Source organism: Megascapheus bottae, chromosome 29 (assembly GCF_031878675.1).
Source record: "Megascapheus bottae isolate mThoBot1 chromosome 29, mThoBot2.hap1, whole genome shotgun sequence".
Taxonomy (NCBI): Eukaryota; Metazoa; Chordata; class Mammalia; order Rodentia; family Geomyidae; genus Megascapheus; species Megascapheus bottae.
This window is the reverse complement of record NC_143537.1, coordinates 13,138,683-13,150,681: the sequence shown is the minus strand read 5'-3', so window position 1 is coordinate 13,150,681 and position 11,999 is coordinate 13,138,683. Positions and strand designations below refer to the sequence as shown.

The following is an 11,999-nucleotide window of genomic DNA, read 5'->3' as shown; positions in this document are numbered from 1 at the left end:
TGGAGAATGGGGAAGGTACTGTTGATAGTTGTTTAATATTCTGAGGAGCACTATTTTGTAGCGACTTCTGTCACCTCTGCTTGATAGATGAGAAAACCAGAACACAAAGAGGCTAAAGGAACTCATCTACGCTTACTGAGTTCCAGGAAAGGGGGTGGGGTGGGGACATGGGAAAGGGAGGTAGTCAGGAAATTGAACCCAGAACTTGTGCTTTTTTTTTCCCTTGGAAAATCAAGGTGTTTTTCTGGGAATTCCACTGTATTCTATCATCAGTCCTTCCTCATCTGACAGATAAGATTTTTTTTTTGTTTTAATAAGAAATTCTGAGATGTACTAAATTTAATTGTAGGCCAGAGAGCAGAGCATGGAAGGAGAAGAGAGAGAGAGAGAGAGAGAGAGAGAGAGAGAGAGAGAGAGAGAGAGAGAGAGAGAGAGAGAGAGAGAGAGAGAGAGAGAGAGAGAGAGAGAGGCAATAGAGCTAATAGCATTGGATTACATGAAAGCCCAAAATGTCTTCTTATTTCTAAGTGAAGTTTTGACTGAAAGCTGCGACAGGAGTGGCCAATATTCTGCTCACCCTCCGATTCAACAAGAAAGAATGCCAGGCACAAGTATTTCAGCCCTGTAATCCTAGCTACTCAGGAGGCTGAGATTTGAGAATTGTGATGCAAAGCCAGCCCAGGCTTGAGACTTTTCTCTCCAATTAAGCAGTAAAAATTCAGAAGTTGAGCTGTAGCTTAAGTGATAGAGCATCAACCTTAAGGAAAGGAAAAAGCAAAGGGACAGTACCCCCAGGCTCTGAGTTCAAGTCCCAGAAATGGTATGAGAAAGAGAGAAAAAAAACCCACAGAGAATACAAGAGGAAAAACAAAGAGGAAGAGAGAGAGAGAAAAAAAACCACAGAGAATAAAAGAGGAAAAATAAAGAAGAAGAGAGAGGGAGGGAGGGAGGGAAAGAGAGAGAGAGAGAGAGAGAGAGAGAGAGAGAGAGAGAGAGAGAGAGAGAGAGAGGGAGAGAGAGAGAGAGAGAGAGGAGAGAGAAGGGGAGGGAGGGAAGGAGGGAGGGAGGGAGGGAGGGTTTCTTATGTGTTTCTTACCAATCAAGAAGCACAAGTTCCTCCATCAATCCTATCAAACTATGTCCAAAATCATCCTGTTTCTGTGGTACTGCTAACCAGTGCGTGTAGAGCGAATGCTTTCTTCTGCCCAATGTTATTAAAACATATTATTTTCTTAGTTCTGGCAGACACTTGTCCAGCTGCTACCTAGCCATGCTGTTATTAGCTTAGGGAATTTATCTCAAGATCAGATATTCTTTTTCCCCACACTCTGGCTAGCATTTGTTACGATTTGGTAGGTCTTTTTCTTTTCCTGGTGTCTGGTGTGTAGCACTTTGATTTTTACAGTGTTTGGTTTTGTTGTATAGGAGGGTAAGGACATTTCAGAGAAGAAAGGATGTGTCTCTCAAGGCAGGGATAATTAAGTGCACCATCCAGTAGTGAAAGCATAGAGAGGGCATGCGTGCACAGGGGCCTGATTTTGTGGGTGACTGAATGAGTGTAAGGATTATAACAGTACAAGACAATAAAACAGGCTTGCATCCAAGAAGAGTGTAAGGAAGGGTCACAAGAGGAATGCAGAGTCCCAGGGTACTGACAAAGTTCTGCATGCTGGGTGGAAATCTGATCATGAAAAGAAAGTCATTGTCTAGGGGACAGTTTTGACTCTTGTCACAAGATTGGTATGTATCAGTTCTGTCCTTCCCAGGATTTTAAGGTTTTGCAGAGAGAGAGAGAGAGAGAGAGAGAGAGAGAGAGAGAGAGAGAGAGAGAGAGAGAGAGAGAGAGAGAGAGAGAGAGAGAATTTTCTCCTGCTTTTAGTAACCTTTTTAACATTTGCAGATACCTGGAAGGGAGAAGTCAGTATTTTTCAGACAAAAAAAATGAAGCATTTCCTAAGTACCTAATATATTTTGCTTATCCTCAGTGGAAGATGTTGTGTGAAGCTGTAACAGATGTTTAAAAGCTTCTGTGGTTGAAAAGAACTGACTACATGATTGGCCTATGAATTAACCAAAAGCAGGATAAAAGCCAAGGCATTTTCTCTTCTATTGAAGTCCTCTCCCCTGAGTCATTTTCTTCTGCAGTTACAGACATCATAGAATCCAGGAAGAATCAGACCACCTGCTTGCTATTGATGGCTTTTACTATAACCAATCCTGGGACCAAGCCTCTCAGGCTCCCTATGATGTCTCCCCAGACCATTTCAGAAACGTGTTTGGCTGGGACTGTTACATTTTGCATATCTTTCCTCCACTCACCCTTAATGGTCTATTTAAACCTGTTACTCGACTCTACAGATTAAAGAAGGCAGGAGAGGTGCTAACGTGATTCTCTCATAGAGAGCTGTGGCCTGGAAGAAACATCTTTTCTCTGCTCTTCGTCGTGTCTCATTATACAGCAGATAGAGCTGAGTGGTCAGATCTGCTATGTGGAACTGCAGGAGATTGGTATTGGGGTCTAAGACTCCAGTTTCAAAGCATTGAGTTCATTAATATTGGAAGCAGATATGTCCTTTTCCTACTCAAAAAGGCTCATGCCTAGGAATCAAGGCAGTAAGGAAAAATCTCCCAAGATATAAAGCAGTTTGTCTCTTAAACTACACACACACACACACACACACACACACACACACACACACACACAAACACACACACACATATACAATAGATGTACATAAATATATACACACATCACACATTCATATATATTTTATTTTATATATTTTTTATTTAGTTCAACGTGGGTCTTGAATTCAAGGCCTAAACACTCTTCCTGAGCAGTTTTACTCAAGCTTACTGCTCTATCACTTTGAGCCACAACACTACTTCTGGTTTTCTGGTGGTTCATTGGAGATAAGAATCTCATAGACTTTCCTGCCTGGGTTAGCCTTGAACCGTGAGCCTCAGATCTCAGCCTCCTGAGTACCGAGAATGACAGGTGTGAACCACCAGTGTTCCCCTTGTACCCATATTCTTAACCAGACTAACAACAAAAAAACATATATATTGGCTCTATCCTTCTAGGTATATAGTCTTTATTTCATTATACAGAATATTCTATTGCTTTTTAAAAAAATTTTTCTGGCCCTAACTTATTCTTTTACTCGAATTTAAACAGTCCTTTGACAAACAATCTCTAACCAAAGTTGCCTGAATTAGTATCTTGCCTGGTTTTTGTCCCAACAGATTTTACTCATGTGGGTATCTCCGAATGTTCTCAGTCTTCAGATAACAATGTAAATTTGACCTCTATTTTTTCAGCCTCTTGGTCCTCAGGTAGACCTTGCAGGAATCCATTGACCGTGGCAGTATTATAGTCAGGAAGAAGTTGAGGGGCTGAGGAATGGTTCTGTGTGATTATTCCACAGCTAGCGACTCTCATTCAGGCAGGATTTGATTCTTCATTTCTTTGTACCTCATCGTCTGTGTTCTCAACCTATATCCTGTATTTCTCTCCCATCTTGTGTATGTGAAGGTATATGAATTTGCTGACACGTGGCTGACTTCATATTGTGAAGCTACGATGTTTCATGGGCATAAGTCCCTTATCAGGCCGTAAAGCTCAGGAGACACAGCGTTCTTTCTCCCCACTCCATAAGCATTATCATCATCTTTATTATTATTTGCCATTTCTGGGGCTTGAACTCAGGGCCTGGGCACTGTCTCTGAGCTATTTTGCCCAAGGCTAGCACTCTACCACTTGAGCCATAGCACCACCTCTAGATTTTTCTTTGTATGTGGTACCAAGGAATCGAACCCAGCGCTCTACCACCAGGCCACACTCCTGGCCCTAAAGCATCATTATTATTATGTTTAAAAGTTGCCAATGCATAATATGGCATCAGATAGCTACACAGACTGCTGAATACTTAGAGAATAGTTTTCCTAAAGCCTTCATTGGGCTGGGGATATGATGTGACCTAGTGGTAGAGTGCTTTCCTAGCATGCATGAAACCCTGGGTTCCATTCCTCAGGACCACACACATGGAAAAAGCCAGAAGTGGCACTGTGGCTCAAGTGGCAGAGTGCTAGCCTTGAGCAAAAGCAGCTCTGGGACAGTGCCCCGCCCCTCAGTTCAAGCCCAGGACTGACAAAACAAAACAAAACAAAACCAAGAAAAGACTTCATTGTGGCTCTTTGTGAATCTTCACCTATTTTTTTTAATAACGTCATGCTTAAATTCTTCATAGCCCTCTTCATTTGTTTTTAATGAGATGTTAGTTTGGGGTTAACTTGATGCCAATTGATTTCTGAAAGAGCCCTTTAATTACGGATCGTTGAGATAAGCCTTGATTAACAAAATAATGATCTGAAAATGACAAAGACAGTGCTGTTAGTAAAGGACCACTTTGAAAGAATATGACATTAATAATTTTTCTGCTTTTTATATGCACCAGAAAATCAATTTAACAGCATCCTTTCAGAGATCAACTTGTTGTCAATGTAGAAAGTATCTATTTTATTTCATTTTTGTAAAAAAGTATTCACCACAGATGGAGTCAGGCACAAGAGGCCTCACTCCTACCATCTAGCAATTCTGGAGGCTGAGATCTGAGGATGGTCTCCCAGCCAGGAAAGAGATTTTTATCTCCAATGAACTAACAAAAAGCTGAATATGGAACTGTGGCTTATATGATAGAGGGTTAGCCTTGATTACAAAAGCTCAAGGACAGTGGCCAGGCCTTAAGTTCAAGTCCCAGAACCAGCACCAAAGAAACAAGCAAAAAAAAAAAACAGATTTATTTATGGTTTTTAAAAAAAAACTCACTTGATTTCATGGTGGGAAATGATCATGGAAGAGTGGCGTGGCTAAGAGGCAAGTTGAGAAAGAATGCAGGCAGGGATACAGGCTGGGAGAATTGCAGAGAGGCAGGCCATTAACTGTTGGTTCAATTATTATATTGTGTACATCGTGTTGTCAATACTGCTGTTCCTGGTGCTGATAAACAGGTGAGACTAATTACTCAGCTGGGAGATGTGGCACACTGGCCTCCAAACTTATTTATACAATCTTCCGAGGTAGCCTTTGAAAGGGGAATCTGGTCTCTCGTTCACACATGAGCTAGCTGCCTATTAAACCAGAAATGCACTCATGGGGACATGCATTTAGTTTAGCACGCTGCTACTTATCTTGGAGGGAAAGGCGACCATCTTTAATCTTCAAATCCTAAAGGGGGACCAGAGAACATTCTAGGGCTTGCTCACTCTCCAGGTTGGTGTCCCCTGACAACAAATTGTCTTAACACCCCTCTCATGGGGTTGGAGGCTTTGGGGTTTAATCTCACCCCAGGGGCTGTTTCCTCATCTATGAAGAGTATTTACACCTTGATGATTTCCAAGGATCATTCCAACTCGGACATAGGTCTGTGAGATAATTACTCATGGCTTAAGGTCATAAGGTCCTCAAGGGCCTGTTTTCCTGTTCTCAGAAGGAATTGCAAGTCTGGTGTCAGTGGCTGCCATCTGTAAAGCGAGCTCCTCAGGAGGCTGAGATCTGATGATCATGGTTCGAAATCAAAATCCAGGAGACTTTTTAATCTCTAGTGAACCACAAAAGCCAGAGGTGGAACTGTAGCTGAAGTGGTACAGCACTACTAGCCTTGAGTTAAAAAAAAAAATAAAAAGGAGAAAAGAAAAGAAAAAAAATCACAAGGACAGGATCTGGGACTTGAAAATAAATAAATTCCAGAAATAAAGTTGAAGTAGATCTGCCTGAGGATGGAAAACGAATAAAATCTATTCTCACGTGGATGAGAACAGTGATGGAATTTTGAGTGGCATGGAGTGGGGGTGTAGACGTGATGATGGTGAAGATTTCTAACATTTAACAAACACTATTTGAACTACTTTTCAAGATACTCCATGACACAAGCACATGAAAACCATCCTTACCACAAAAAAAAATGAGCAAATTAAAGACCAGAAACACTCGATAACTATCTTCCAAAGTTTCCACCCAGGCCGAATCTGGATTTGAATTGAGTCTACATTGGAATGCCACTGTTTTCACTGCACCAATTTCATGCCATTTTTAAGAATTGGATGTTATTTGAGATGGCTTGAAACACTCACCAATCCTTAAGAAAAAAAATAGACTGGGAGATGAGAAACACCAGTAGAAATGAGAATTTTTATGAGGCTTCGCAAGATTGGGTTGTATGATAGGTATCTCCTCCCAAGTAGTTACAAAAGGAAGTTAACTACTTAATGTACAGATCCTGCCCTCGTGTCCTCATTATTTGAGTACTGTGTGGGTGTACAATCTTCCTAAATGTTGCCTCAATTTCATAATCTTTCTGTAGAGCAAGTTCCACATATAGATTTGTTGAGGTAGGTTGACTTTCGGGAGGTCTTCTCTCTACCTCCCTCCCTCTCCTCTGTTTTCTTGAGCAGAATGGTTTTCCTGGGCCTACGCTTTCTGGTATGAACATAATTTTAACTTCCCTAACACTACTTTTTCCCCCACTAATTGGCCTCCTACTGTTGCCTTCAGTTATTGATGGAACTTTCAAGTGCAGGCATTTTATGACTGCTACCTCTGGAAAGTGGTCTAAGTCCTCTTTTAGCCAGTTTTTCACGGAAGGTCACATGCTTTGTCTTGAAACAACAACAAAAAAATAAGCTGTCGCTCTTGGTATCACACAATTATGTAAGGGTCTTGGTGGCATTAAGAAAACATTGTGGAGCCCATATGGGGCTGTTAAAGGGGAAAAAAAAACGGAGAAAACTGGCAACAAAAAGCAAATACTTCAGTTGTTCAGTGGTTCTTTTTTGTTGTTGTTATTTGGCCAGTCCTGGGGCTTGAACTCAGGGCCTGACCACTGTCCTTAGGCTTTCTCAAGGCGAGAGCTCTATTAATTGAACCACAGCAATTAGGTTGAGCTCTACAAATCCACTTGGAAATTCATCGGAAAGAAAAGTTTTTCAAAAGAAAGGAAGCTTGACACTCAAAAGAGCACCAGGATTGTTAGAATTCCCTTGTTTTTTTCTATTTGACCTGCTGATCTAGATGCTCTGCTAGGGTGGCTAATGAGCACAGAATCAACTCAATTGCTCGGAAACATCCCTTCAGCTGCTTCTAAAAGGTGTGCTGTGATTGGTGGCAGTATTCCCGTATTTTTCTCCACCCAGAGCACAGCCTCGAGAGGTCAAATAGAGTCCAGTCTTCTCCCTTTTCCTTCCCTGATCATTAACTGATTTATTAACAAGACATTCCTTGGCATGCTTGTCTCCTTAGGGCCAAATAAGCAATCGATGCCTTTGAGTGGTTCAAAAAGTTGCCTTTTGAGCACCAAGAATTGATTTCTTCCTTTTTTTTTTTGGTCTTGGAAAGTTACATGTCAGGATCAAGCCCAAAATGATTGGTTATTCTTGCTATTTGACTCTAATGAGTAGCATGGAGAGAGCCCGGGGTTTCTAAAAGAAGGGAGCAATTAAGTGGCAAGATGACATTTCGGAGGCCAGATGGGAGAATTGGAAAGGGTCTCCATTAGCAGTCTGAAGTCGACAATCCAGGGACAGGCCGTGCATCTTAACCCAGGTCAAGCACTATTGTGTGGGCAAAAGACAGGAACAAGGAGAGCATACCATTTGATTTGTTCCAATTGGACTTCCTTCTATCAGTGCCTGCATGATCTGTATACTCAGACCTTGCAGTGGATAAAGAACAAGGCAAAACCCATCCAGAGAATCACTCCATTCCAGAGAACCAGAGAGGTCACTAGGTGTGTGTCATCACAGAAGGATCCAGAGAAACAGAACACCTCTCGAATCAGAGAATTCACTCCTTGGTGGAAATTCCAAGACTGGTAACCTGAGAATATATCCTATGCAAGGTGTGGGGGAGAGGGAATTTCACATACACACAAATTCCCCCAGCTTTTCTAAGCCATTGGGTATGACCCCATGCAATCTCCCCAATTTGGTTCTCAGCTTTTTCACCACAGCGTCCTGTTCTCCAACAATCTGAGTGTTTTCATTTTTGTATGCTGACTGGATAGTTCATCTTCCCCTTAGTGGAGATGTTTTCTCTATCCTCTTTAACAAAATGTAGGGAAATGAAAGACTAAAAGAGCATGTGTGTGTGTGTGTGTGTGTGTGTGTGTGTGTGTGTGTGTGTGTGTGTGTGTGTAGATATACACAGAGATAGATAGATGATATAGACAGGGAGAGAGAGCCAGAGCCAGAGCCAGAGACGGATTCAAACCCAGACCAGGCATGAAAGTTCATGAGATTCGTCAATTATTTACCAGAAAACCAGAAGTCGAGTCATGGCTCAAGTGGCAGGAAGTTGAAGGTTTATGAGAACTAAGGGATAGCACCTAGGCCCTGAGTTCAATCTCCAGTACCCACATGTACACACACACACACACACACACACACACACACACACACACACACACACCTTTGAAGATCAGGAATATTTAAACTTCCCCCATGGAGCCTTCCAGAAGCACACATGGAGACTTCTGTCCATCTTCTTCAGTGGCAAAGAGCATTAGTGGCTCTGCTACAGTATCTCTCTTACAGGCCCCTTATCTCTCTTTGCTATTAGCTCGTAAGCTCTCGCGTTCCCATTGTAAAGCGTTGTCGCCTCACAAGTGACATCAGCTACACACAGAGAGATTACAGGAAGATGGAAGATGTGAATCTGCTCTTGTGAGAACTGCAGGCTGGAAGGAAATGGCAATATTATCTATTGAGTGCTTATGTCCCAGCGGTGACTTTTAATGCTCCGGTGACAGGGGAAGGTCGCCAGAAGCTGTGTGAGGAAAGCTGGCTCAGAAAGAGGTTGAGTACAATCTCTCTCTCTTGACAGCTGCATCTTGTCAACCAACAGGAAGCTTGTTTGCAGGCTGGAGACTTGTCACTCCTCAGTCACCCCTCCTGTATACAGGCCCTGGGTACCTGGCTTTCCTCTTTTAACCCTCCAAGGTTGTTTCCACATCAGTATAATTTGCCTTGTTTCACCCTCTGCCTGGAAAGCAGGATCTGAGATTTTTGCACTCTAGATTCCTTTTCTTTTTCTTTTTTCATTTATTTATTTATTGGTGCTAGTCCTGGGATTTGAACTCAGGGTCTGGGCACTATCCTTCTGCTTCTTTTGCACATTTTATCACTTTGAATCAACAGCTCCACTCCCAGATTTTTTTTTTTGTAATTTAGTGAAGATGAGTTTCACAGCCTTTCCTGCTAGGCTGGCTTCAAACCATGATCCTCAGATTCCAGCCTCCTGAGTAGCTAGGATTATAGGCATGAGTCACTAGTGCCCAGCTTTTCTTTTCTTTTTTTGTTTCATTTTTTTTCTACTCCTGGAGCTTGAACTTAGGGCCTGGGCATTGTCCCTGAACTTTCTGAAAGCTAGGGCTCTACCACTTAAGCCATAGCACCACTTCTGGCTTTTTCTGTGTATTAGGTACTGAGGAATTGAACCCAGGGCTTTGTGCATGCTAGGCAAGCACTCTATCACTAGGCCACATTCCTAGCTCTTCTTTTCTTTCTTTAAATATAACATCTTCCTGTCTCAGCTCAGCTGAGCTAGCTCCAAACTCCTACTTTCAATCATTCCTCTTGCCTTAGCTTCTCCAGTAACTGGAACTGCAAGTATACACTGCCTCAGATAGATGTGTCCTTTTTTATTCATGTGCCATCTTCAAAGTCTTTCTTCTTCCCAGAAGCCAGTTGCTTTCACCCTACAAATCCACCCCTCCCCCAATAACTGGGTATACCAAGCCCCACACTGCTTTCAACTTGCACCAAGACACTCTTGAGTGTCAGAGGATGAGACTTTTTTCTACTTTATTTCCCCAGCTCCCAAAGCATCCAGATCTGCCCCATTATTTTGCTTTTTGACCAGTGCCCAAATCATTGTGTTGGTTCTATGGAGGGCACCAATCAATAGTGCCAACCCAAGTAGGAAGTGGGAAATAGAAAAGGAACTGACAACATGCCACCATGCCCTTAGGACAATACTTAATTGCTTTTAAATACATCATTCATGTAACTCTCACACTTACTCCAAGTTTTGGCTTTCTTTCTCCCTCCATGATGTTGGAGACCAAATCTAGGGCTTTGTATAACATTAGTCAAGAGCTCTACTATTGCTCTACATCCCTAGATTTTAGTGTCTAAAGACTGGTCTCACTGGCCTTATAGTTATCTTGCTTGGTCTCCTGACTGTATGATCGACATATGCCAACTCTGTTTAATTCCCACTGTTAGTCTTCAAGGAAATATTATAACCCATGTTTTGTAAGTGAGGAAGAAAGAAGGCCTTAGAGAGGTGCAATAACCTAACAAAATGCTAATGGCAGATGCTCAGCAAGTACTCATGGCAGGAAGATTGGTAGGCAAGTAGCTAGTTGATCCATCTGTTAGAATTCATATTTGGTCCAGCAAGTCAATCTACTGCACAATCCCCATGTCGGCTTCTTTTTTTCACTGAGTTTTCACACAGACCTCAGCTTCTTTTCTGAAGAAGCTGAACTGCACATCCTCCAGTGCCAAACCTGACCTTTACAAAACATCCTGCTGACAGCCGGAATCAATACTGTATGCATCAGGCTGTCGACCCAATATAGCATATTATCATGCAGTACTGCTTCTTTTCATCTCAGTCAGGACTATCATCTTCTGCTTAAGAGACAGCAGAATACAAGGTGAAAGTGTCTCCTCTCAAGAATCCACTAGAAGAAGACTCAGGCCCTCCACTGAAATGTGTTCTTTAATGCAAAACCAACCACACCCTTACTTTTTCTTTTCCTTCCTTCCTTGCTTGCTTCCTTCTTTCCTTCCCTTTCTTCCTTTTTCTTTTCTTTTTTGATGTTCTTGATGGTCCTGGGGCTTGAACTCAGGGCCTGGGCACTGTCTCTGAGCTCTTTTTGCCCAAGGCTAGCACTCTACCACTTTGAGCCAAGGCACTACTTCTGGATTTCTGGTGGTTCACTGGAGATAAGAATCTCAGAGAGTTTCCTACCTGGGATGGCTTTGAACCATGGTCCTTAGATCTCAGCCTTCTAAGTTAGCTAGGATTACAGGTGTGAGTCTCTAGCATCTACTACTCTCTTCCCGTTGACAGCAAGATGTTTCCAAGTCTTATGAAGATTCTATAGGTTGTTGTGCTACCTTGCTTGATGAAATCTTACACTTCTCCAAGGACCCTGCAAGATGCTACAGGGTTTTTTTTCTTTCCATATTCCCAGGATCCCACTTGCTTCTCCACAGCTTTTTTTTTTTTAATTTTTGGTCTGGTGAATTGGTGACAAAAGTTTCCATGTATTTGTCTTCTCTGATCTGGCTTCAAATCACAAATCTCACCATCTTCAGCCTTCAAAAAAGCTAGGTTTACAGGAATCCTACCTTCTCTGCTTCGTTATATGGGTTCAAAATATACCATCCAGTATTACTATTAAAACAAATCAGAGATTATCAGGACTCCTATGAGCACCTGTCAAAATTAAAAAAAATAATAGGTCAACAGGCCAAGAAAGGAAAACCTACTTAAAAGAGCTTCATGCCACTATTTTTCCAGGACTCTCAAACTCAAATAATAGTTGGGTAGCTTTTTCTATCTCGAGGTATATGTGAAAAATTCAAGTTAGAGGCAATCACTTGTCTTCGATGTTTTCCATTATTCCTTAATTAAGGATCTATTAAAAATCTGCTGGCTAATTGATCACGGAGTTTCCCAAAGAACATGAATTGGGTTAAGGGTTCACATTCAATGGAATTTTTCTCCATAGTGGTGTCTCCTTTATTTGAGAAAGAAGATGGGAACAGACTGTTAACAGGCTATTCAACAATCAAGAGGAAGAAGGAAAGAGGAAATAAGGGAGGGGACATCCATTACGAATGATTTTAGAAACAGAATTACTAGGCTTGCAAATACCAAGCATCTGGGGGAAGGAATCAGCTTTGTTACAGGAAATGGCTATTTACTA

The 11,999-nt window shown here is 41.9% G+C and overlaps 1 long non-coding RNA gene across 1 annotated transcript; it reads right to left on the bottom strand.

The window, feature by feature from the left end:
• Nucleotides 1-4,196: 4,196 nt before the first annotated feature.
• On the bottom strand, nucleotides 4,197-7,749 carry LOC150044795 (uncharacterized). The gene is made up of 3 exons (XR_016533109.1): nucleotides 7,648-7,749; nucleotides 4,829-4,999; nucleotides 4,197-4,369 (listed from the first exon to the last, which is right to left on the bottom strand). It is a non-coding gene; the product is annotated as an uncharacterized LOC150044795 (long non-coding RNA).
• Between the last annotated feature and the right edge of the window lie 4,250 nt (nucleotides 7,750-11,999).